Source organism: Wasmannia auropunctata, unplaced genomic scaffold (genome assembly GCF_000956235.1).
Source record: "Wasmannia auropunctata unplaced genomic scaffold, wasmannia.A_1.0 LD335844.1, whole genome shotgun sequence".
Lineage (NCBI taxonomy): Eukaryota > Metazoa > Arthropoda > Insecta > Hymenoptera > Formicidae > Wasmannia > Wasmannia auropunctata.
The window spans coordinates 184,414-210,784 of NW_012027046.1; the positions used below are offsets into that span (position 1 = coordinate 184,414).

The 26,371-nt window shown below is 41.2% G+C and overlaps 1 protein-coding gene across 1 annotated transcript in view; it reads right to left on the bottom strand.

Annotated features, from left to right (window-relative positions):
- Positions 1–26,371, bottom strand: part of LOC105455748 (neurogenic locus Notch protein) — a 234,994-nt gene that overhangs the window by 169,448 nt on the left and 39,175 nt on the right. The window lies entirely within an intron of this gene.

Sequence of the window (26,371 nt, forward strand, 5' to 3'; positions counted from 1 at the left end):
AGTCAGTTAAAAGCCAGGAGATGTCCGTTCGAACGCCGATGTACGCGCCCATTTAATTAATTATGTACTGGCACCGGTCGGCCGATGTTACGAACGGCTGATGTTACGGGCGCGCTTTTTGCAGACGGCGCTGCCCGTCAGGAAGGCGTCACATCGCATCGCATCGCGGCCGAGGCAATCGTCGACTAGGAAGAGAAAGACAATGGGCTCGTTACGGATTCGTCGGTGCCGTTTTCCATGCGCGAGAGACGCGATGTGCAATTTGCTCCGTGCCGCTCGCGACGAAACGCACTTGGCAAGTGAATTGCAGAGCAGACCGAATGTACGTAATGAACGCGAACGGCGTACCGACAGATCCGCGCTAATTAATAATCGCCGAAGGAAATTTAATTGCGCGTCGGTAGAAATAATGAAAGGTGAGTAATTTTGGAGTCTTGCGAAAAAAATTAAAAAGAATAATTATTAATTAAAATTTGTTTCGAGTTATGATACGTATATATTAATAATAATAATATGTCTCTTTCGTTCCCGTACGTTTGTCCTTTTAATTATTCAATTATTAATGCTTTTAACTGTACTATTAACTTTTATCCTATAGCGATTACCGTCTGTCAAAAGAGATATTTACGTACGTGTATTGTGTGTAAAAATTAAACTTATGATTATCACATAACAGAATTATCATATAATTTAAGCAATTTTTCCTTACAACGCAAACGATTTATAACGCGATACTCATTGTTATTAATTATGTATAATATGATAATTGAAATGCTCTAAAATTGTTTCACGATCGAAAGCGAAAATCATGCTTAGGTTTCCGCGAAATTATAGGCACGCGAATTACTTGCATTCTTCCGCGCTCCCTCGCGAGTGCGTATCGCGCTACGCACATGAATGCACCAATGCGCTTCGCTTGAGTTCAGGTTTCGCATTGACGAGGCGAATTCTGTGTGAGACGCGCCGGATGCCGGCAGCGGCGTCTTAATAAGCGGAAATTCCAGCGACCTTGACGCCTTCTTGCCGATAACGATGATAAAGATCACGATGGTCAGAACGATAATAAAACATCGCTAATGAGCACTCGCGCTTTATCCCTTTTCTCAATGCCGTAAGAGGGCGAAACCTTATTCGTCGGTAAATTAAAATGTGAAATTTAGAATGCGTGAAACAACCCCTGCGCTTGAAATTTTAATATATTTAGGAAACGTACTGAATATCTTACGGCGTATAAGTTCTCTATACAAGTCCCTTAAAATACTACTATACAGACTAGCCAAATTAATAAAAATTATTGCAATCTCTGACCTGTGAAATCGATCCACCGTATACAATAACCAATCACTTACCTGTAACAGAAGAAAAATATAATTAATAATTATTGCCATTTGAATAAATATAGCAATTTATTAAATTTTATTTTGCAAATAAGAATAGGTAAAATACTCTAAAAATAAGTAGTTACTAAATAATACAAATAATTTCAAATGCAAAAGTTAAAATGTGTCGTTATTTTAACGATACATTTTAACTTTGTTAAAATTAACCTTGTTTTACATAATACAAACCATATTTCTGATAATAATTAATAATTATTTCCGCGAATCTTAAGTAATTAATTGTCTTAAACCTTAAATTATTGCCGTCGTAATAATGTGTTTGATGATCGTTAATGTCAGCCTCTCGTGAGAGCAAACGGGAATCATTCTTAATGAAATCGATCGACACACCTGAAATAACATCAAGGCTAATATATCACATGTATCGCGAGGTCTACTGAAAATTTTTATTGGTGCAATTGTTCATCGAGGTAAAAAGAAGCTAACGAAAGACATTTGACAGTCGGTAGCGAAGTTGGATCGCCATTACAATGTTTGTTCATGTAGAACGCACGTACAACTGACGCAGTCGTTTTCGTTTGCCCTCCCCTTCTCGCCCATATCCAATCCTCAAATATATCAATGATCGTCAAGCGAGAATACCGAAACATGTCAAATATGGACATTGCACTTGAAATGCCAGGCGAGACACCTTGAAGCACATGCCGGACCCTAAAAAAGTGTCCTACGAGTTTGTATTTTTCCGCGTGCGCGCGCTTTCGAACGAGTGTAATTCTTAATCTCTTGACAAATGGAGGAAACATTCCTCTCGAGAGGAAAGTTTGAACATCCTTCTGTCCACGGACAATTCCAATTTAAATTCGGTATTTCAAGTTATATCTTCGAATATTCCAAGTACAAAGTTTTGTAATGCATCGTGAAATCTCTAAACTTGTTTAAACAATATTTGCTTAAAATTTGTTTAAAGATTGAAGAATACGGAAATTCGAGGCGGAGAGTATTATCCGCGCGAAAGCAGCGAAGGAAGAAAAAGAAGAGGAAAACGTGACTGCGAGGATCTTTCCAGGAGCAGCCAGAGATGTATGAGAATGGCTAGAGGTCATCAACATCGCAACACCATCGTGTTTCTGACCTCGTTGACTGCGCACGCCAGATGACTCGGTAAACAAGGGAGCTTCTTCCCGGGTGCAGACGTAGTTCCATCAGGATTGAGAGTCCGAATGCGTTCATTCTCGCGTCAAGATTAAATCTTGGAAGGTCGAACTTTATTTTCTGCTACTTTTTTTTATAAAATACACTTCTTGCAATTGTACAGCTCCGTAATTGAATTCTTAATATATGAAGTGTGCTGCATCTAAAATCTCTCATTTATAACATATCTAATTTCTGCTAAAAATGTCTCTTCTTCAAAAATACACGTGCGTATATATTTATAAATCTTACGTAAAAAATAATTTAGAACGAATTTAAAATCCGTAAGATCTATTTCAAACATAAAATTATAATTAAATTTTTTAAAAATATAGATATTAGATATTTAAGTAATTAAAATAGAATTTACATGTTATAAATTGAATCTGTCCTTGATTTTAAACGTTCGCTAAGATTGTTGCGCGATTAGCTATAAGATTATATAAATGACTAATGGTATGTGCGTGGATATTTCGAATCAAGTCGGAATATCGCAAGTCCTTACGAAAGAACCCGCTGATCATAGCCATTAATAACGCGAGGTCCTAAAAAAAAAGATGCACTTCTTTCGAAACAAGAAAGAAACGAAGCAGGGAGTACAAAGCGATATTTTAAAGGCGTAGCTTTAATCGAGAAAACTTTTTTGACACATCAGCGCAAACCGCGAGTCATGCTACTTGCCTCCAAGCCCTAACCGTTATTTACGTCCTCTTGCCCATCGGATTTAAAGTGACCCTCCCCCTTCGCCTCCGTGTGCCGCAATGCTCCCTTAATCTTTTTTTTTTCGTTGGCATAATTGCATATAATAATAGCTTTATTCACGAGCGCGAGCGTAATAACGTTTTAATGGTACCGCGCTGGTTTTTACAGTGGCCATTGTGTCCTCTCTCTGGACACATAATGATCTTCTGATTTCACACGGGTTTTATCATTAAGGTCTCTTCTCTCTCTCTCTCGCTTACTTTCCGCATCAAAAGTGGAACTTGATTTTTTACAGCGTCTTAATGGCTCTCGCGTCTCTCGCATTTTGTGTCCCATTAATTTTTCCATGGAAACGTCGGAAGCGAAAATTTATGCGTTTCTCGATTTGTACGGATTGGATAGCGGGGAAAAATATAATGCTTAATTTTTTTCTCGTTCGTTGGTACGAATAATATATAAAAATGCTTAAAATTCTTGCGTTCCTCGTTAGAAGGTAACCGTATATAGTGTGTATTAGCGATAATCGAGCGAGCGCTTACTAGAAAGGACTCGGGCGAGATTCGTTCGCTTTGGTAGTCTCACATTGACGCGTTTTTTCCTCTCCTCCGAGAAATAGATCACTCGCTAATTGGCTTGAAAAGCGCGGCGGTTCCCGCTTGCCGATCGTGAGAGGCTCCGAGAAATTGACGTTACGATCGAATCATAGAGCCAACGTTCGCACGCGCGAACTCCGGAAGATCGGTAAGCGCGTGTCGTTGGGTCATTCGACAGCGCGATCGAGAGAACGTTCTCGCGTTCGTGCCTGTCATAATGAAATGATTGTCTCTCAAATATATTATTTTGCACAAATAACGAAATCAATACGTCACATGTCGAAAATAATTATAAAACCTTAAAATATACGAAAACAAAATTACAAAAAGTACAAATAAAAAAAAACGTGAAATTAGAAACGTGAAGTCTTATAACGGAAAATCGTTTTATTGGTTTTTACAAAAAATACATACGAGTTTATACGGTGAGCGAAGAAAGTTAAATTTTTATATTTCTTATTAGAACGCTTTAAATGTCGTAAGCTTTCAACCTACACGCATGGCAATAGAGTATTTATCGCGAAACGCCATGCCTCGTCGAGCGACTCGACATAAACGAGTCGAAGTTAAGAACCGTGGGACAGTATATCAATTTTGCATTTTACTATCAGCGAACGGCTCGGCGGCGCGGCGTGGCGGCCCGGATCGCCTTTTGCGTTCGCGGCTCGAAACAACGAGCGCGCCCGGCGCGGATAACGTCCGGCTGAGTTTCTCAAACTTTCACCGGGCTCGCCCAACTCGTTCGCATAGACCATCGATAAGAACACGCAGCCCGGGAAAATCGTGACTCCGATATCGGCCCGGGCACATGCAACACATCGGCCGCGCCGCGGTTCCGCGAGGCAGCCATGCGCGAAGTGACATCGGCATATGCCATGCCGGTCTCTCCCTCTCTCGCGTGCGCGCGCGCGTACTGCGTTTCCCCGCGTGATTAGATTTTACGCCAAACGCTCGCTCTAGCATGACCGCGAATACCGGCTGGACCGATCGAGAACAGGGAACGAGAGGCGTGAGTTAATGGTAGTTCGTTGTGCGAGCACTGCTTCCGGGCTTGTCGGCGCGCTTAGTCACTTAGTGTCTTGCAATATAGACAAATCTAATTTCTATTAACTATATCTACGGTAGAATGTATAAGCATTCCTAATGAGCATCCAGTCACTGAACGGAATGGTGATATAATATGCAATTTTAACGGAATAAACGTTAAATATCTTCACACATAACAGATAATAAAAATATATAAAATCTAAGCATAAATGAAAACGAGAATTGCATTTAAACCAACGATAGATAAAGAAAGAAAGAAAATAATTTACAGAAACAATAATAAAAAGATTTGAGAAAGTGCTGCTAACATGTTCATATTATTGAGAGCAATTTCAACGCCCACGTATGAGGTATACTTATCTTTTCTTTTAATATAAATCGTAAAGTCGAACGAGAAGCAACACTTATGGATAGAGACCGTAATAGCCGCCCGGGATTAATAGTACACGCGACGCTAGTTTTTCAGATGAACTTCGTGCGAGAGCCATTACGAAAGCGTGAGAAGGGTGAGTTGGTACTGGTAGCTCTTCGACCAGGGGCTCGCGCTAATTACGTCATTATGCGGGACAGGGTGGATAGCTCTAACGAACCTGCTGCGCTTCGCAACGTGCTCGTCCTATGAATAGTGATGAGTATATAACCAGCAACCAATTACGTAGCATTATAATAGTATAAGTCAGCTCCTCCGCACTTAGTAACCCCTTTGCATAATAATTAAAAATATTCAAGACGCGCTTTCCGAAAAAAAACTCTATTCTTCTCGATTATCTTTGATTCAGGCATCAACATATCTCTTGCAATTAAAGTCGTAAACAAATTTAAGAAATTATTAAAATAGCAAAAAAGACGAATTACGATGTAACATAAAAATAAAATTAAAGTAATATGTGGGCTGGTGTATATTTTCATATCTATTTTTAAATGTAGTTGTATGTATTTGTAGGTATAATTGTGAAACGTGCAACTTCCATCACATTCGCGCAAAAACTATTCTCAAGCAAATTGTCGATATTTGAAATCTAATTGACCGAGAAATATTTTCTCGTAAGAAAATGAGCGGCCCACGTGTACTTGCGTTCGGAAATGAGATTTCTACAGGCGAGTTAATCGAACATTTCGAAATATTTCTCTCTAACCGCAGCAGCGCGAATCTATCGAACGGGGAGTGGGCCTAAATACTGGGCCGGTATCTATATCATTGTTGTAAGTTACGATACGCGCGAACGTATCATTATCATAATCGTCAGCGGCCCCGCATACGGTCCGAAGAATCGGCCGGAGAGCCTCGAAGGGGAGGGCCTGTCGGGGGCCTAATCGCGATAATGGCTCGGAATCACTTCGTGACCGCAGAAACGGAAAACGTCCCGTCCGAGCCGAGACGAGAAAATAGAGCCGAGTTGTCGAACGATCGATCGCCCGCACTTTTGCGTCCATCCCGACGCGAATTGACCGATCATTGAATGCCAAGCAAAGGCGCCTGTTGCGCCCAGCGCGCCTTTATCGTCGTTGCAAAATCTCGATGTGATTATAATGGACAAGGCAGTGCTTGCCTGCCTGCTTGCCTGCCTGCTCGCTTGCGAAGGGCACGGAGTTGCATTCGAAATGATTTTGCATGCACGATAACGAAACGGAATTGTTACAGCATTCTAAGCAGTACGTTTTCCTCGCGAATCTTACGATTTTCATTTGTATTCGGAAACATTTGCCACACCCACTGACGCGATTATGCAACAACAATTTATGCAAGACAACGAGAGACTTTTGTTTATCTTATTTTAATACGTGCAGCATTCGAAGTAGGGGAAGAGGTAAGTTGAGAAGTCGATTCTTCGCCGAGTAGAAAAACAATGTGGAAAAAGGTCGTACGAACAGGAAATGCTGCAAATAGACGTTAAAACAACGACGGCAAGGCGGGTGTATCGTAAAGATAAATGCAACGAGATAACAACAAAGTAAAAACGCCCGTTGCTGTACGTGACACGTAGCAATTACTCTCGACGCAATAAAATCCAATCGATCGTTTTACACTCTTCAAGATTTATCCATGCCCTCCACCTACCTAATTAAACAAGCTTTTTTTGTCCCTTTATTGCGGAACGAATAATTACGCCTGACGTGACAAGCACGATGTTACTTTACAATAAGGCCAACTCAATACTAAAGTAAATACGTACAAAAATAAAGTAGATATTATCTAATCCAGAACATCTATAATGTTGTATAATTGACGAGTTTCTCATCATCAAACTATATATATATCTGTTGCTTCCAATTTGATGCAAATTCTGATATTAAAGGTAAATAAATTTCATTTTAAAAGAATCTATACAATAATAACAAAAGATTATCTATAAAATTAAGTTCCGTACATAATCCATCGTTCCATGATTCATAGTGACATAAAAAAAACTCAAGGCATAACATTCATCCGTAACGAAGATAAGTCATATTTATCCCATTCTACGGATAACTACGACTGATTACTCTCCTCGCATCGCAAAATCAATTCTTTTGCAACCTGCAACGACTGCTATAGGTGCGACTAGATAATGTACTACAATTACGAGGAATAAGCACGAAAACGGAGTCAGAAGGCGCACGAAAAGATGCGCGGTGAAAGAGGAGAAGTAGGCTGGACGAAGAGGGTTACCCTCTGGATCGTTAATAATACGGCGGGCCCGGTGGGTCCCTCTTCAGGTATGCCGGTCTCGAAAAGCACCTTCTTTCACGGCGAAACGTTACCATCATCGAATCGGCCACTTCTAGGCACCTTAGCCTCTCTACGCGCCTCCCTACACGCCTCCGAGCACGAGCGCGTTTAATCATAGTTTCGTACGGTTCCATACGGCACGAATAACGTACGTGTATGGGGCAATCCAAGTATATAGACTCTCGGGGACTCGAGAATCGTATAGATATGAGAGGAGCGAGGTCGAAGAATTCGAGACGAGCGAACTGGTCGGCAGTCCGGATTTTTACACGAATAGAAGAAGTACCGGACGATGAGGGGGGGAGGGGCAGAGAGGAGCGGGTGAAGGGGAGGGGAAAGGGAGGGAAATGGGCCGCGTTAGTCACGAGAGGTGAATGAAGCGACCGGCTGGCCACCCGAGGCCTTCTCCCCTCGCAAACTCATAACTCCGGACAGTCCTGAACGTCGCTAACGCGCGGATCGAATCTCTCCGAGAAAAGTCAAGGGATACGGCGACACGGATTCGTAATTGATTCAGAAAACATTGATTAGGAAACACAGTTCAGAGAACATAAGTTGTAAAAATCAATCTTTAAAAAGAGAGAGAGAGAGAGAGAGAGAGAGAGAGAGAAAAAGGGAGGAAGAGGCGAGGAACCTGTTCTGTACGCGCGATAAGACCGCGGCATTTTCGTTCCCTCAACATTTTGTTGACGCAACGGGTGGAACGAATCAATCCAACGCCGGATGTTCATTAAGAGACAACATCATGGCTCTCAGTAAGATAAATTATAAGGCTTCGCCGGATTATCCGCTGATTAGCAAATAGGACTTTAACATCCAATAAAAGTAGTATAAAATTCTCTACGTCAAGATGACTCGCGATAAATCGCGCCGCTGAATGTACTCGCCAAGCTGTTCGCGATGTATATCGGCAAATCTGTAGTTTGTATGACATGAGTCTGATTATTTCCTCGAACAATTAAGACATGAATAAAAAGAGCGCGCTTGTGAGCAATACGAAGAAAGTTTGACTTCATAAAACGTACATCGCATTTATTATACATTTTTATTCATTTAACGTCCTCGAAAATTGATGAAAGTCGTGTCATTTTAATAAAATAGACGATATCGCAGATCTTAAATTTCTCGGTTCCGGAAAGAATGCATGATAACATCATAATCATCACATTCTTTTCTCTGAGAAAAGTCTGACCGTGATTATTTCGAGGAAAGAACGTATTTCGTACAATCTTGGGTTTTAACTTTCCACAAGCTTAAAAGGGGCAGCGTAAAAAGAATGAGATATGGACAGGACGATCGTGTCCTAGCTACATCGTCGAAAGAGGGAAGTCTGGGCCTTACCAGAGCGGAATAACAAATGAACTGCCGGGACCTAGTGGGCCTGCCACAGTGCCGCTCCGAAGTTGAAGAAAGTAACGCTGGAACCGGCTCGGCCGGAGCATACTAATCGTTCTATGAAGGACGAAGGGAAAGAAAGACCAGAAACAAAAAAAGAGGCATCCCAAAGAGGGGCTGGAATACTCGATGCATTATTATACAGGACGGAAAACAAGATCCTAGAGCACATTCAACAGTTCAAAAATAATAAAAAAAACATAACATGTGAAACGATTTTAATCTCAGAATTAAATTGTTTATTCGTTAATTCTGACGTTATAGAATTAAGTACAGAATATCAGATTATACTGTTTAAAAAAAAATTCGAATTTTACTGCGAATGCCGAATAATAAATTAAGTGACGGCCTAAGCAGAAAGTATAATAATAATTGCTGCTGCAGAACTTTCTGCGCGGGGCGAATTGACGTTTACGAGTCACCCGTTAAGCAATGGAATCTGTTTCTCGTTTCGGCGGCCACACGCCACTTATTACGGCACACCGTGTTCGAGGGAGCACATCCCACTTAGTGACCTGTGCAGCCGAAACTTCTCGGGGGAGAGATATCCGCTTGGCTGGTCGACTAGTTCGATCCTGGCACGCGATGTGCCCCACAGGATCAGGATAGCTCTGCCATTGTAGGTTTTATCGTCGAGCGCTATTTGTAAGCAAATGTACAAGTCTAAAAACACGAGCTTCTCTAATGATTCTTCGAAGGAATCACCTACATTCCTTCGTGCTAATTCGCAAAATGCACGACATTTTGCGACATATTTCTCAGTGAGGGACGTTTGCGAGCGCGAATTTACTTGCGTACGCGAATTGCGCAGGTGCATTTTATCGCCTCATATATCGTGACAGGCTATTAAAAAGGAAAGACCACATCACGAATTTTTTAAACCAGTTAAACGGACTGGTTTGTTCGCGACGCAAGCGCGCGCATGTTAGGCTTCGTTCTGATTATAATTCGAGATTTCCAACTCGCGCGTACTGGTTTTGATTCCGGTTTGACGATGACGTTCGTACTTAACTGCGACGAGCCGACATTGCGACGCAATCGCGAGAGGACGCCCGCTTTTCCATTCCAGCGTCGAGATTGTGTTTCGAAAACCTATCGAGAAAGGTCTTCGACGATCACTCCTCGTCGCAAGAATGTTCGTGCGCGCGGTTGATCGAAGTGTCTCCTAGATTGCGAAATAATCACAATAACGAGAAACGACGAATTTAAAGAAAAGAGATGTAACTAAGATATTGGCAAAGAGAACTTAGAAACTAGAAATATTTAAATAAACAAGTTTAGAAATTTACAATAGCAGTATTAAAAAATACAAGCGTAGTATATATATAAAATTTTTTACAAATTAAAATTATATTAAATATTTTTTTTTTAATGTCTCTTAAATATTTTTGTAATAAAAGTGTATATATTTGACATTTATATAAAAACTATTCAGAGATATTAAGAAGAATGTTTATACGAGAAGCCTAAACTTTTAGATACCATAAATAAAAATGCGTAGAAAAAACGAAGAAAGAACACCACCAATCCCATTTAATCTATGGGGAGGAGAGGACACGCTTTCAAGTTACGGGCCGTGACTCAAGGCATGTAATCAACTCTTCCTTCAGCTCTTAAACACCATGGTGCCACACAGTATTCCAATGCCATGCCAGGATACGATCGATGATCACTGACATGGCAGCTGAATCCATAGATGCAGACTATGCATAGATGTAGGGAGGAACGAAGGGAGAGTTTATAGGGAGTCCTGATGCGCTCCCGATTCTAAATGTGACGTTTCAAACGGCAGAACCTGCCGAATCTACACACACGGACGGTAGCTTCTTTCTATGTCTGATGTCAGGATATCGCCAGCGAAGAAAAGGGACGGAAAAAAAAATGAGGGAGACTCCTGTGCAATTACACCGCAGGTGGCTGCGGGCCGAGCGCGATGACTTCGGGACTACCTATCACGGCGCGAGGAGAAACACGTGGTTAACGAAGGGGTCTTCAGAAGCTTCCGATAGATACCAGTCTTTTTGTCGAAAAAAAAAAACGCAATTGTATTTTAGATAATTAATCTAATGTTCTTATTTTGAAAATCTTTAAAATTAATTCTCTTTTTAACTTGATTTACATTATTTACATATATACGAATGACAAATGGCGTCAACATTCATATGCAAATAATCCTTGAAAAGATACAGACGTCATTCATATGTATATGTCATATTAGTCAAAGTGCTAGTGCACGTCTGCAGGCTGAACGAAGCATCGATTCTTGAAATTTGTCTCGCGGTTCCCTCGCTCTCAGGACCGAGCGTGAATAGAACGTGATGCTGAACGAAGCGCGACGCCGTCGGTTCGAGTACTTCACTTGTTTACGAGTTTTTTTTCAGCCGTAAACAGAGCTCGGAGCTCCGTACAATGCGGATACGAGAGCACGGGTTCGCTTTAAAAAACGCGAATCCCATTGCCGCGGACGACACGAGAGAAACGAGAGAGCCCCGTCCTCGATTTGAATTTGCGGCATAACGAGAAACGGACGAGGAGCGAGAAAGATGAGGGAGAGATAAAGGGCGGGGCGTGGGAGGGCTCCGTTCTGGACGGATAGGAATTACCATGCGAAAGGAGCCCGGCCCTACCAAAAGCTTATGTTTATTTCAATTATCGTCGTTCCTACCCGCCCGTCTCCACGGGCGGATCGCCGAAATAAGAGGAGAAAAAAAATAAAATAATAAAATAAAGAACGATCACACACGAGATAGAGAGAGAGAAGAAGGAAGAAACGGTGCACGATGACGTGGACGACAACATTTAATATTCCCCGCGGCTGAACCGCTCGCACTTTTTCATCCCTCGAGACCGTCGAACGATCTCGAGCGAGCGATAGGTAAAACATTCCAAATCGAAGCTCGTAAAGCATTCAGATGCACTCTCGCGCCGAAAAACACGCACATTGATTTAATTAGAATGACACGAGTTGCACCCTTGCTCAAAATAAGACAAGTCACGTTGTTCGGCGTTGTTCGTGCTTTTTGCATCGTTATTTTCGTATGCCAAACTTATCGCGAGCACCGCCGTTGCGATAAATATTCTGCTGCAATCCGAAAGATCGTTGTTTGGTTCGATTTTGTTAATCTACTACTTTATTTTATGTGATTTCGATGCCTGTTCAGATTGTACTAACTATCCGCTATCTAATAAAATTCATTATCAGAGATATTATAAACAAAAAAAATTTGAAAAATTTGTGCATAATGTGCATGATAATGTAAACAGAATTATCTACTCTCCTTCGCGATTAAACTCAATATATGTATATATGTTAACTTGATTTGAATCAATTAACCTGCAAGTCAACTGCAAAAAATTGTTTTCATTTCCATCGAGACAATGAAAAGATATCTACTTGTGTACAAAACTGCTTTAAAAAAAATATATATATATATATTTTTTTAGAAGGTTATGGAGGAAGTAAAAGCATTCGATGTATCTCTTCGATGTAAAATAAGAGAAAGTGCACTTTTCGATATTCGTATACGCACAAATGTTACTAATTGGATTTATGTGTCACTCGAAAGCACGCGCGTTTCCGCGTTGACTCTTAAATAAAACATAAAACGTACGGTACCTGGTAGATACACGTGTACCGTTTTCTACAACGCGGATTTTATCTTCGCCGCATAATAAGAAAATTACGCAGAGCGCCGCTTCTTAAGTGGCGATGCCATTTTTGGTATTTCAACTGCTCGTTTGCGTAACGTTTTACATTGCTTGTTGTGTGTAATCTACGATTTCCCCGATCACGTTTTTGTGACACTGCGACTCATTAACATTGACTTTCATACGCGTAACGCTGCATGCATAATAAAATTGCATCGAGCGCATGTAGAGTCCTAATACAGATCTACTCTAAGCATCATTCGTGCGATTTACCTCATGATCTAAATGTAAATTAAAGCAAGCAGAGAATCAATTGGACTTAATATTAATCACAAGAAAAAAATTCGACCCGGAATTTTTGCATTTGTTGTCTTAATAAACAAAAATTTTATTTTATACAAAGTTTCTCTTATGTACAAAGAGAACATAAAAAACATATCTTTATAAATATAATTACTATTCGCGAGAAATAAATCTTTAAAGTTTGGAAATTCTATGATAATCGATGAAGTAAAATTATAAAATAATCATAGGCTGAAACTTCACATAGGTGAATGCCCGGCATCGAGTTTCTCAGGTTGCTGATCCACGTGCGAAAGATCCACGATATTCTTACACATGATTATGGTATTAATACACGGCGACAGGAATGAAATTCGCGTGGTTCGGGCAAAAGTGGTGAGGCACCGCTTATTTTTCTCGTTCGGCTCGGCTGCACACGCGCCGTGATCATAATTAAGAAGTGATCCCAAGCCATCTCTCTATCTCCCTCCTACAAATTCAATTTCTATATTCTTAAAAACCATACGTATACCCGCGTGTACACGTTATGTATCGATAGTAGAAAGGATGTAGATACACGTCGAGCGTATGTACGATATTACGTAGCGGATCCCACAGATTTACAAAATAAGAATGCTTATATATGGAAAGAATCCTCTATAAAAAAAAGACAAAAAAACGGAAAATTGTTACAAACAAAATTTTAATCCGCATGCAAAATGTACATTATGTGTAAAAATATTTTATATGGATCCATGTATAATTCACATCTGTATTTTTTTATACAGAATATTATTACAAAATATTATTACAGAATTAAAAAAAAATTGTATCTCTTTTTTTCCTTTTTCTCTTTTTTCATAAGATTATATACGTTATCTTTTGCACTGCTAATCATAAAAATTCAAGTTTAATTAGAAGTATTTTTAGTATTTCAGATATACAGTATCCTTTCATTAATTTAGATTTAATTGAACCAAACGTCGGAAAGAATTGTTATACCGGGATCTACGTAACTTCCGCAAAAATTTCTGCCATGGGAGCGCGCGGTTTCTCACACAGAATAGAATATTCCTTCATTGGCAAGGTGCCAGGAGGAAAGCTGAGATTATCAGATAGAAATTTAACGTGGTATCGCAACGTTTTCTTATTAACCTACTGAACACTCGAACATTGTATACACGCATTGAGCCCTCCGCTACTGTCAGGCATGCATGAATGCAGCGACTTAATTATGAGAGTTAGGGCGCACAATCTCGGTCGAGTTGTCTGGCTTGAATGTATATATGCTAACAGACGATTACCGTTTTTAATTAATGATGTTCATGAATATTACACGTCCAAATTTTTCATATTACTCGTCGCTCGACGAGCGCGGCGCAATATTCATTCATGTTTGCACTCCAGCTTGAGAACTTTTCTATATCGAACAATGTGGCATACATGTAAAGAGAGTACACGATTAGTCATCATTAATTAGAGGGGCCATATAATCCGGATCTCACGATTGTTTGAGGAACGGATTCATATATGTATAATATATATCACGTTACGTCACAGCAAATATAGCCTTTAGCTACAAATGCTATATAAATATAGATATACATAAAAAAACGAAGATTTAGCAAAAGCAAAAAATCCTATAAATGAAGCTTCTTTTTACAATTTACGAATTGTTATTTTGTGCTGTTTAATAAGCAAGCAGTGATTGATATAAATATAATAAATACGCTGTATAAATGTACTTTTATTCTGATCGGTAATTTAAAAAAATTTTTTTTTTCCACAGAATACACATCGGCAGGTGAACGCCACGGATTTACGCACGTGATAGAAACGACACTGGAAGCTTGAAAGAAGAATATGTATAAAAAAAGAGAGACCAAAGAAGAGGAAGAGCATGGCACGGAATAAAAGGAGGCCCTTAAATAGCATCCACGGGGGTGTCGTGAAGCGGGCGCCGTAAAGAAAGTCGAAAAACGAGTTGCTGGCGACTCGGCATCACCATCTCGTCGGGCGACGATCATTTTTACTGCGGACGGCCTATAAGGCATACAGTCGGTCAAAGGTATCGTCATATTTTCGTCCGCCGATGGAACGCCTAGTCAGAAATATTTAATCGACAAAAAGGTTCTATGACGTTCCAATCATCATTCGTAACCAGGCTTGAAAAATCCTAAGAAAACACGACTGATAATGTCGTACATATGTCTTGTATATGTTACAAACATTAGATAGCAATATTTCATTCATAATGTACTCTTTTTTTCTCAAGATTCATTAAAAATATTTATAGAAAAGTATATATTTTAAGCATCTAAAAATCATAATGAAAATAATTATCGACTTTAAATATTTAATTGAAAATAAGCTGAGAATTAATATTTGATAATTAAAAAATAACTTTAATGTAATAACTAATAAAAATAAGAAAATAACATAAAAAATATATAATAAAAATATTGTTAAAGTAATGTGTTTATTAATGTCACAATATTAACACATTTTGACATTAATAAAGTAATAATCGCCTCTCAGAAGCAATTAGCATACATGGCGCACTTGACAAGCACGCGCTAAACGTGGACATCCATCCGTCTGCTCATAATAAGCCGAAATGAATATTTTGCCTGTGTCTTATTTATTTCGCAGAAACGTGTAGAAATCGCGCGATTTGCACCAAAGAGCGCCGATGACGACGATAAACGTTGACCGTCAAGAAAGAAAAAAGAAGAAATGGAAGAAAGAATCGCGAGCTGCCTCGGGGATCGTTAGGCGTACGTCTCTAATTGACGCTAAATAATGTTTTTTTTTCCCTCCTTCGGGATTCGCGCCAATCTTCCTGTCTGCGCGGGCTTCCTCGAACAGACCTATTACTGTACGACAATATTCGCGTTGGCAATCAGCACGTCGGTGCGAGAGGACAACGGTTACGTTCGCGGGCGCTTCATTATGCGCGGCGTCGACGACGACCACGACTATACGAAGACGTCGCATCGTCGTTGCTCTCGACTCGGCACTAACGAGGAGACTACTCTTTGACCGAGGTACACCAGCGTTCGCAAAACGTTCAGACACTGACCAACGCCACCGTCGAGTTACTCGACCATCAAGTAAATAACAAGGACCAATAGATTGACACTATTTGCATAAGATAATAAATAATTGCATACTTTCCAATTGTAAATTTATATAATCATAAGTATATACATATGTAAAAGGTAACGTATAATTTCTTTAAGAAATGTTAAATACATTTTTTGCTTAATTCAAGATTGCGTATAAATAGAACTTTTGAAATGTTGCGCTACTTCCGACAAAATTTTTCTTTATACATATATATATATATATAATTTTTACACTAATTTCTCAAGCTACTCTTCTGCAATTCTGAAATTTTCTGAACTAAGAACTAAGAAGAACTGATAATAAGAACCGAAATTCCTTATTGATATTTGGTTGCTGCACATCTATAATGCTATCCGTGCATTCTAAAACTAAAATGCTTGGTATATACATACAGTACAATAAAAAAAATTAAAAAGTCCAAAGTTATTAAGTTAATCGGCTATAATGCCGTAAAACTAATACAGGACATCCGGGGATCTACGTCGGAACGAACGGAAGAATACCGTAGTAGCAAACAAACGACGTTCCGTCGGGTTTATTGGGCACTTCTCGGCTCTTGTTACCGTCCAGCGGAAATAGTTGCGGAATGCCGTAAGCTCGTCTTCTCTCATGAGAACGAGTGAAACCGTCTCGCGTAAGGCATTCGCAAATAACACGTTCCGAAGGGTTGCGAAGGTTCTGCAAACATTTCAGGCACCGCTCTCTTATCCTGCCGTAGACCCGCGATACTTCCAGGTCTAAAAAAAAATTTCTCAGTCCTTAACCTTCGCATTCTCCGTACGCGAGCCTTCGTTCACTAGCGCGACCGGCCGGCTTTCGTATCGGAAAAAGATATTAAGTGCAGGTCAAACCCCCTTCTCTGTACCTATACTAAGAAGTAATCAGACTTATGCAACCACGGAGCAATGGCAGAAATGGCAAACGACTACGATTACAATTTGCGACGCTGATATGGCCTCGGATAAATTTGAGATATAGAAAATCGAAGTGTATAACAAAATCTACATCATCCGGTCCGATCGAACAAATTAACCAACGTCGTTACTCCCTCCCTCCCCGTTTCGCCGTTTTATTTCGCGAATACGAGCGTGACCGGAGATCGCTATCTTAATCGATACCTCGATGAATATTCAACGAGCGGCACGATATAAATCTTCAAAGAACCCTCCGCGGCGCACCAGCGCGATTCGTGCGCGCCGAGTATGACATCCCTGATTGCGGCAATGAGAGCGAAAAGAGGAGCATTAATTCCGTAACGTTGTGCCACCTTAAAAGCGGAGCGCAATTCGCCGAAGCGTCACGTCGCGTCGCGTCGCGTCGTCGCGGCGTGCATCCACTCGGAACCAATGTCATCGCGCATCGGCGACGAGACCGGAGACAGTAGCGACGATGAGAGCCGACCGACGATAATCATTAGAACAGCATTCGTTGCGCGAAGGAGGCGGAAAAAGAGAGGGTGGGGTATGAAAGAGCCGGGCCGAGGTGAACGTTGGTACCCCACCGCCGCAAGTCGGACGGTAAACCGACGCGCCGGCCGGCGAGATAAGTGGTGGAAATGAATATTGTGCGCGGGCGAGGCATACGGAGAAAGAACGTGGCGCGGAGAGAAAGAACGGCGGACGCGGACGGGTCCGCGCCGCGCTTGAATCTATGCGGATGTCGGGAGGGAGCGAGAGACACCAGGAGGAATGGAGAGTGAGCGGACCGAAGGGTAGGAGAAGGGGGAGGGGGAGCGGAGACGGAGAAGAGATCCCCCAAGAGAAAACGAGAGAGATAGGCAGATAGAGAGAGAGAGAGAGAGAGAGAGAGAGAGAAGAAACCCGCGAGTGCGAGAAGGAGGCAAACGACGCGACGGTGCGGGCTCGTATGACAGAAGGAACCACTCTCGAGGGAGCGACGAGGACGGACGTAACACTCCGCTCGCGCCGTGGTACCAGAGACTCCAGAGAGGAGAGCGAAGTGGTCCCGGCGGAAAGAGGGGGGGAGGCGACCGATTACCTGTGTAGGGAGGTAGGGGGACGCGACGGGGACCAAAGCGCGGCGCATGCGCGGCGGGCGTGGGAACGCGCGCTTATGCCCAGACAATCCCTCGTCCTCTCTCTCGCGCCGCTGCCGCTGCTACACTCGTCTCTCTCGCTCGCACGAGAGCCGCCCGTTCCCTCGCCCATTCGAGGGCCTCGAGCGTTCCTTCTTCCACCGCTTTGTCCCTCTCGTTCTCGCTCTCGCTATCGAAGGGGTCCGGCTCCCCTCTCTCCCTCTCCAACGCTGTATAGGACGCACCGGCGAGCCTCGCCGATCACGGCCGAGTGCGCACGATCCAAGGCCCCGCGGGCGCGCGTTGTTATTCGTTCAGGGGTGCTCAGTATCTGGATGATCGCCAAAGCAAATAAAGATAATACTTGGCGTACGATAATGTCGCGTAATTACTCGGCATACCGAATATAATTGCTCCGGCTTTTCTAGCGCTTCAATTATGCTACGACGGGGCCGTTGCCAGGATGACTCGCATACTGGCAGACAACAGCAAAATACTGCCGGTGCACGCATATGTTCTTGCTAATGAGAGATATAATTTAATATATGAGCGGTTTCTTTTAATCATTATAATGTAGCATGCTTAATTTAACTAGCGAAATCTCATTTTAAACTTCTGAAAATGTTACGTTAAATAAAGTGATACGACGTTCCGAATATGTATTTAGATTTAAATAATCATGTATATATAGAAATTCGTAGAAGTTCGTTTAAGTAATTATTTTTATGTAGTAATAAAAAATGACAATTCCTTATTATTTGACCACATTTTAATTAAATTTTAGTTTAAAATGTTAAAACCCTGAACTGAAGATTGTTTTCAAAATAATGTGCTGCGTCTCCCTCGAGGGTAAATTCGCGCGGTTAGGTGCACGCGAACCGGATGTTTTGAAGATGGCGAACGATTTGCGGGTAGGTCCCGTCCGCGGGAAATCTCACAGTCGATCGACACGCGCGATAGATCATTTAGCGCAGCCCCGCATTTGTAGCGTCGTTTGCGCACGGGTAAATTGTACAACGCGTGCTGCGACGACCGGGGCGAGAGACACGCGCGTGTCTCTCTCTCTCTCTCGCTCTCTCACGCGCGCGACACACGGACACGCCGGGGCTGTGCGCGGGTACGAGCTACGCCCGCCCCGCCGCGCCGCGCTCCGCGCCGGTGCATGCTAATGCATAACGGCGCGCGCACGGCGGGGCGCTCGGAGAGCGAAGAAAAAGAAAAGGACACGTATTTTGACAGCGCGCTGTAACCTTCGTCATCCGCCGTCGATTCCTTCTCTTTGGGGCCTCGCGCGCGGCCGAGACTTATAGAACAAAGAATATCGCCCTTTGCCCTTTCGACCAGCGCGCATGCTGGTCCCTCCTCCGAAGTTCACGGTCGCGAATGACACAGGCGAAAACGGCGCATCGTCGCGCCGATGCATCGCGCTGTGCCCGCGAGTTTAAATCCGTAGTTTACTCGGGCGTCGAACTCTCTCGACCGAAACTATTTGTGGCAATTTCCCATGAAACTGTTGTAGGATATCGCGCGTACCTATACGTATAAATACAATTAGCATTTAAATTTTCGTGCAATATTTTCTTTTAACATCTGTCAAAATTAAAATAATTTAACATTCGGGGAGTGTTCATAACATTTCTGCGTTTAGATAAATTATTTTCTACGGCTCTACGTGGACCGCGTATAAAAGTGAACGCACCCAAAAAAAGGGGGGGAGATCACGAAAATGGCGTGTTCGCGAGCCGCAAGACACGAGGTAGATTATTCTCCTGATTAGTTCCGCGATTTGCTACTACGCTGGTACTCCGTTCAATAGAGCACCCGCGGGGGAACGGATTAACTTTTTATCGCTCCGATATAAGAGTAATCTCACCGGGAGTTCCGCGGTGACTCTTTCATGCATTCCCCCAGCCAGTGAAAAAGTCGATGAGGAATGACGTTACTGTGTCCTGTAATCTACGTAAATCGCGCAGCGACGCGCCGCCATCGCACCATCCACGGTGGTGCAGACCAATAACTTCCCAGCGAGCGTACGTAAAGCATTTCTCTTTTTCTCTCCCTCCCTCTCTCTCTTTCTTACGCCGGTAGAACAGATGGCAATGATTACCGCTAATGACAGCCATCAATTCACGACGCATTCGTGTGGCCAGAAAACCACCGTAAATGCGCGAGTGTGCCCGCGTATGCGTGGCTCAGGGACCAGCTTGGCGACATTAAATACCGACGGAAATGACATTCAAAGCGTAATTTCGGCGATAATAAAGAAAACAAACGTACCTCGAAAAAGAAAGGACCGACAGGAATCGACAGAATTGGAGCGTGAACGCTCATCTGTTCGCGTCTGCGAAGAAAATGTGTAAATACATTTTTGTCGATTACAGGCCGTATACGCTCGATTGTCAATGTATTTCCGTTCCCGTGTGTAAAGAGTGATTGCAGCTCGACTTAATTTAAGAAAGAATATAATGGTTCGTGGGTTAAAATAACCAATACCATTTGGTTACACAAAAGAACATAAATATATCTTATATTACAGTACATATAATATCCACTTCGCCTTTTCTTTTCGTTCACAAATTATGAATCAGTTGCTTTATTTCCATGGTATTGAAATATTTCCGTGTGGTTGTATCTTCGTTAAGACTATCGAAAGTAAAGTGAATAGAAAGTTAATTGAAGTACGAATTGGCGTTAATATTACACGAAGCTCTATTCTCCCCGGAAATTACGACTAATGGCTTCGAACGATCTGAACTAGTGCAGTAATTAATATCTCGGATTTACACGAGCGCTTACACGGAAACGTAGCCCTCCCCGAGAGACTGGGATCATTTGTATGGGATCTACGTCCGAGTGATCGCATTTAGAGTATCGGTAATGAACGCGCGGATACGATAATCGAACATTCACCCCCTTTGCGGCCGCTCGGGATTTAGGATACATTTATAGGAGGATCGTCAGCGATATGTGCACAATGGCAACCCTTCGAGCCCGAGGGTCGTTGCGTACATATCGTCATCCATCATCGCGCATATGTTACTCCCTTCGATCAACCCTTAAAGGGTGAGGTGAAAAATTTCGCGGGTTAACGGTTAACAGCTGCGCCTAACTAAAAACCGCTCCTTCTGTTTTCAATTCTATAAAATTAAATATTTCCAGAACTTCAAGAATTATCACATTTAAATAAAAATTCTTTCTTATACTTAAGGTATTAAAACATCAAAATATTAATTAACACGATATTAATATATCAAATATATGTTAATTAATGTTGAAATTATTCCTTTTAAAGAGAGAATATCTTTAGAGAAATAATTGTAAAAAAGAATTAGAAAAATATTCGCGGACAAATGTCTATAAAATTAAAGCTATTGAAACAAATTTTATCAAAAACTTAGATTTATTTTGCAGAAAACACAATAACTTGTACAAATGTAGCTAAGGGCGGAAATGGAACAATAATATTGTTTTTCAACGGTAATCCATTCGACGAGAAATATTCGGCTTAGATTCGACAGGCCTGCGGGGGCCACGTGCACCGCCACGTGACCTGTCCACACTTGATGCTTCAGTATACACGCGCGAACGCGCCCGCAAAGAGACGATGCACGTTGCGTTTACTGAAATCCATGTGTAAGATCCAGCCGCGGGGGTTCACGCGCGTGTGAGTGTACGCTGCAATATAAACGCGTAACACGCCCGTGTGAAAGCCGCGAACGTGACAAAGGGTTGTCTTTATGCAGGCTCCTTTATTCTATTAGGGTAGCTTTAACTCGCCATATTGTCAAGTGGAAATTTGTTATCATATTGAATTTATGCTTTACGAAGTTTCGGACATTCATCAAATCCGTAATAAAAATTAAAAAAAATAATATCGCGGATGTTATAAAATTTTTAGTTTAATTTAATTTGATACCTTTCTTGCATTTTTCTAGAAAATTCCAATATTTCCTTCGTAAATTTGATTTGCACCTCAATTATGTTACAACTACCATAAAAGTGTTATCGACAAGTATACCGAGATAATTTATTAGTTAAAAAAATGTAATAAATTTTGTGCTAAATACGTCTACCTGAATTCCAACTTGCATTTTATGAGTCCAGTGCCTCATAAACAAATCGGAATCCCGAAAACCCGACGGGTTCATTTGGCGCGTCGTGAATGCAGACCAATGATGAGCTTACGCGAATCGAGAACGGTTTTCAGTTCCAACACATCCAGAAAATTTATTTTTAGTACGTCTGCGAGTTTTTTATGCTCGTCCCGCCGTCGACCAATTAAGAGTCATTTATACAGGGGATTTCTTCTTCTCCGCGAGTGTGCCGATCGTTCGATGCATAAATACGCGGAGGAATGAGAGCTCGAGGTTTCGGCGCTAATAACGTATATTTCGCTTTCCTTTTCGTTTCCAGAACGCTTGCGCGTAGGACCCATTAAATCGAATCCCAAAGCGCCTCAGGCTGTGGTCCGTGTTACGCCGATTGCCCCTCTAATTAAACAATTAACATATATTCTCTTTCCTTACGGGTGACAGGAGTCTTGAAATACTCTTGGTTTAGTTCACCGTCATAAAAGCCAAATACGCTATAAAGCCGTTATGCTCGCGGTATATCAAAATAATTTATAAGATTCGCTGCCTGCGGTTTTCTATTTAAGTGGTGAAACGAACCTCGTGGCGACAGTAATAGAAAATCGCAGCGTGAAAAAGGCCGGGGAAGGCCTAAAATTTCTTACAATTATTTCTGCGGAACGGCAACGATTAGACGGAACGGTTCTCTCGTAATAACATTTATTGCGCGCTCGCACAAATTGCACTCGTGTTAACGCCACGCGAGATCAAATGCCGGCAACGAGGATCGGATGAAACAAGAGTACAAAATATAACCGAGATCGTGGAGCGCGAAATCTGTCCGGGCTCTGGACGCGAAGGTCGCCGGGGCATAACGGTATTAATCCGAGGGTTGCAATTAATTCTGATACCGCGCGAGCGTTTGCAGTAGTGCGGCACGTCGCCGTGCCGCGCGCGCCACCGTATCTTAGATTACGCGAAATGAGATAGCCGAGCCGCGGCACATACAGCCAGCCCGCATCTGTAACGAGTCCGAGAAATATTGCGGTACCACGGCGCATTCTTTCTCGAAACGCGTACTTATATACGTCGACGCGACCGTACGTGTCGTCACGCTTGTATGCACATGTAAGTACACGCGTCACGTGTAAAGTGAAAAAACTGCAATCTCTTCGGTACAAATTGTAAAAACGTCACGGAAAAAAAATCTCGATCAATTATTTTCATAACTAATTTTCGGCTAATTTAGAATCGATTTTATTTTGATTGAAATATTGCGAACAAGAGAACTGCAAGTAATGAAAAGAATGAAGTGGAAAACGTTAGATATTAAAGAAAAATTGAATGTGTTGATTATTTGTGAATTTCGTGTAATTTATTTACACAAACTACGATACATATCTGATTTATCATTGATTTTATGGCTCAGCGTATGAAATAAATTGTGCATATATTGATATAAAGCGACAAGAATCATATAGTCTGCACATGACAAATTACGAAATATGTAACTTAATCGTTCCATATATATATATATATATATATATATTGTGATTTGCATTCTTGGCTAAGAGATGCAAATCACTATTATTGCAACCAGTGGTATCGTATTATTGTAACCTGCAGTGGTATCGTAAGGAAACCCGAAGCTCTAGAGATAAATTATTTTAATTGATGGATGATAATAGAGATATAAAAAATATAAAATATATAAAATATTCAACTAAAAAACGTAAATTAGAACTATAAACTAATAAATTCTTTTATGTTTATACAAAGAATTCATAGAATTAATAAAAATAAATAAAAGTTTTCATTATCTTTCTAAAAAGATAATGAACAAGTCGCGACAATGATCGTTATCGCGAAAGGAAAAACCATTTCACGAATTTTGGTTTCTTATCTAGAGCATTTATAGAATAACATCTCAGTCTCAGAATAGTGATAAACGTTCTCGGATTCACGCCACTGTTCGCAGAAAGTCAGATTGTATGTGTGTGTATATGTACGAGGGAATCACCGTCAAGCATCAAGGGATCACGGAGGCGTCGAGCTGACTGATACAAAAGTGAAACCTACGACCGGGAGAGAGATAAAGGTAATTTAGATGCGTCGCCGGGTCACGACTGCCGACTATTACCGCTATTACCGGATCCCGACCCATCTCGTTCCATCCCGTTCCGTATCGTCCCACGCCATTCTGTTGGTATTACGTTCCGTCGATGCGAGTCGAAGCGTCATTTTGCGCGCGATCGAATCGTGGCGGAGATTGCAATTGTAGACACATCGATTTTTTTCCATGCACGAAAGAAACACTCGAGCGAATTTCGTTCGGATGACAACGTGTCACGACGAACGTAAACGAAATTTCTGCCGCCCAAATTTTCGCAGGTTCGCACGAAGCGTGGAATCGAAAATGTCTTTATTACAAACCTGCGCATGTTTCGGTCGAAGCGTGCAAAATTCGATTCGCCAAGCGATTAAGTGAGGGTCTGTAATTTTTTACATGACGTGACAATGCTCGTCATACTAAAAATCGTAAATAAAATATTTTAATCTAATAATAAAAAATTGATAATAAAAGTAATTTTAATAAATTTATATTTTTGCGAAATTGACGATAAATATTACATATTACTGAACTATTAAATCCTAAATGCAAATATAGAATATTATAATAAATTTGAATGATATATATCGTCATACGGATTTTTTTACGCTGTATACGTCTGTCTATACGTGGCAACAATCGTCCATTTATGTATCGCTTATACGATTCTCCATGTCAAACTACTAAAGTATTGGTCAGAAATCATGCCCGCCGCGTTCATCACCCCGTATTTTGAGAGGGCGATCAACGGAGGAAAGCGGCATGATAATTTTCCAATTATCCATGACGACCGTGAGCCCTTCGGCGCTCACGTAGTAGACGCCGATCGTCTCGATCTGGCGTGAGAGTGCAACGATGGAAAGCAATGAGCCAGCTTGTCGCGAAGAGACAACGAAATTCTAATACCGCGAGCAGTAGTAGGCGAAAACGTGCGAACGCTAATCGGGATTAGTACCAATCATCTACATGCAAACTACTGTATATGACAAAAATGCGATAAGGATATTATAATTGCGTTTAAATTTTCAAGACAGTCGGAAAAATTCAATAAAAAGTACTGTCTCGTTGATTAAAATTTTATACATGAACGTGAAAAAATAAATCATGTAAATTGTGGAAGCAAATAAAATGATTGCAACAATATTTTAATAAACGAAATAGGTACGTACAGCTCATGTGTGCAATTGAAATATTTATATGTAATTTAAATGCACAACAAAAAGTAAATTTCATTTTTTTAATAGATTACGTATAAAAGAATTAATAGTTTTGATTTTCTACAAACGCTATATTTTACAAGACGACCAATTAGGAAACAGAGACGTGAGGTAAATCGGATTCCTCGACTACACGTGTGCGCGCGAGTAAATAGTTCCACGCGTGCGTAAGTGCGTACGTGGCACGAAGTCAAAAAAGTCATTCAACTAGAAGATTCGCTCATGGAACAAGGGTATTTTACTACCGGTGAACGTTTTATGACAGTCCTCCGGCGTGCGTTAAAGTTACGCTGCGCCAACCATTCTGAGAATTGTGAAACAGATAGATGTCGCTTGGATGATTTGGATCGTAATGTTTGCATTACTCTATACAACCAGCGACTTTACTGCCAGCGACAATAAATGAGTACGCCGATGATATAATTAACTAACAAAATTCTACGTAGTTGTACATAAGGAAGAAATTTAAAATTATATATTTCTAAAATATATTAATATGATTACGTTGACATAGTACAAATTGCATTTAATTATATGAAAAGAGCATTTCTTAAAAGTATAATTTGTTAAAGTTATTGCTTCTACACATCTCTCCTATTATAGAACTCATTAATTTTTTAAATGCAATAGTTAAAGTTAATATAAAACGATCCTATGACCTATTCTACTTGTGAGAAAAAATATTCCAAATCTTAGAAAATTAAAATGTTGTTTTAAAAAGATTTCGATTTTCACGACGCAAATTTTTCCGGAGCTCGCGTGATTTCGCGTCGTGGAAGTTGCGACTTCCAGTTCTCCGCGCTCTTCTTCTCCTCATCCACCTTCCTCTTTCCTCTTCTTTTCACGGTTTCTCATCCTTTTCGCGTGGGAGGCGGCGAAACGTCCGGTTCTCTCGCCTCCTC